This window comes from Mandrillus leucophaeus, unplaced genomic scaffold (genome assembly GCF_000951045.1).
Source record: "Mandrillus leucophaeus isolate KB7577 unplaced genomic scaffold, Mleu.le_1.0 Scaffold702, whole genome shotgun sequence".
Classification (NCBI taxonomy): Eukaryota; Metazoa; Chordata; class Mammalia; order Primates; family Cercopithecidae; genus Mandrillus; species Mandrillus leucophaeus.
In genome coordinates this window covers 611,235-613,126 of record NW_012107609.1, presented here as the reverse complement: position 1 = coordinate 613,126, position 1,892 = coordinate 611,235, and the positions used below count along the sequence as shown (strand labels likewise).

General features: G+C 59.3%; 1 protein-coding gene across 1 annotated transcript in view; it reads right to left on the bottom strand.

The window, feature by feature from the left end:
* The window catches only part of SLC12A7 (solute carrier family 12 (potassium/chloride transporter), member 7), a 41,053-nt gene that overhangs the window by 11,000 nt on the left and 28,161 nt on the right, over positions 1-1,892 (bottom strand). The window lies entirely within an intron of this gene.

Sequence of the window (1,892 nt, the reverse complement as noted above, 5' to 3'; positions counted from 1 at the left end):
GGGAATTGGGAGCAGCTGTGCCTGTTAAGCACCAGTGTTTAAAACAGCACACCAGATCGGGCCCAGTGGCTCACACCAGTCATCCCAACACTTTGGGAGGCTGAGGCGGGTGGATCACTTGAAGTCAGAAGTTTGAGACCAGCCTGGCCATCATGGTGAAACCCTATCTCTGCTAAAAATACAAAAAAAAAAAAAAAAAAAAAGCCAAGTGCGGTGACACGCACCTGTAGTCCCAGCTACTTGGGAGACTGAGGCAGGAGAATTGCCTGAACCCAGGAGATGGAGGTTCCAGCCTCAGGGACAGAGCGAGACTTTGTCTCAAAAATTTTTTTAAAAAACAAACAGCATGCCAGACTGAATGGCAGCGGCCCACACACCCCTCTCCAGCCAGGTGACACTTGTACCTGGGGCCAGGGCCACGGGGGGGTGGGCAGCACCAGCCCTGCCAGAGATGTGGCCGGGAGCATCAGGGGTGCTGGGAGCTGCAGGTTCCCGGACTTCAGAGCTAACAACCCCTGCTCAGGAGCTGGTGAGCTGCCTCTGGCACCACGGGGGTGCTGGGGTGCGGCTGGGGGTGCGGCAGGGGGCATGGGCTCACTTTGTCTGTTTCCTCTGGGCCCCAGTGGCCGTCCCACCTGGGCCCCTGGCAGGGCTGGTTCTCCCAGGCAGCATTTTGTTACCATTTTACTAAGTGGTTTTATGACTTGGAAATAACGTTATTCATACAACTATTAGCACCAATAATAACCCCTACAACCTTGAACCTGCAAAGCCTTGTCCAAGCAAGACAAACTCCAGCCATCGTCCCCGAAAACACAGCCACGTGCAAACTAAGCCCAGTGTACAAAACTGGGCGGAAAATCGCCCGGCGTCACACAGGCCTCGGCCTCGGCCTCGGAAAGGTCCCACAGGGCAAGAGGAAAAGCAGCCCCACGGGACAAGCGAGCTCCACGGGAACTGGCGCAGAAACACAGAAGGTTGTCGGCGGGGCACGAAGCCATGCCCGGCCTCTCACAGCCAGACACCAACCAGGAGCAGGCGCTTGGGGCCTCTGCCATACCCAGGGCTGGGGGGCTGGGGAGACCGCACCTCCCAGGCTGCTGCAGGGGCATAGATGGCTTCCTGGGGGACAGCATGACAGTCTCTATCCAGCTTTATGTCTTCCCAGCACCCACCTCCAGGAGTCCAGGCCACCGAGGGCCTGCAAAACCGTGCGCTGGGGTCACGGGAGCCAGAAGAAATCAGGACTTTGCGGGTTCTGACTTCAAGACCAGTGTTGTTGGTGTGATCCACATGGGGTCAGAACCCACAAAGTCCCAGGACCGCCAACAGGACCACAGGGGAAGGCACAGCCGTGGATCCGGGTGGGCTGGTAGGGAGCAATAGCATGGTTCTATCCAGCACAAGGGGCCCACCAGACCCCCAGGGTCCAGAGCTTCATGCTTGGGGGCCCGGAGCAAGCACTCCCACGTCAGGCCTCCGCCCATCAACCCCGTCCTCTCCAGGCTTGAAGGACAGGACGAGTCTCTGTCCAGGCCCCACCTGCAGCTGACTGAGGGGCTGTCTGTCCTACGCGATGGCTGCGGCCTGGCCTCACTCTGACCAGTGCCCTTCTCCCCCAGTCCCGACTGCTGACGTGTGGTTTCTAGCCATGGGACTGAGCCCATCTGGTGAGAGCACCCAAAACGGGAGGTGCTCAGAGGTGCACCCACCATGGCAATACCACTGAGGTGTGAGGTCCTGGACAGGGCCCCGGGCCGAGGAGGACATGAGACCATGGGACACACGGAGACGCCGACGCCGGCTCTAGGGCAACACCCACGCCCAGGTTACACGAGGTGTCAACAGGGACACACGGGGCTCTGTGCTCTCTGCAGTGTCCTGACGATTCC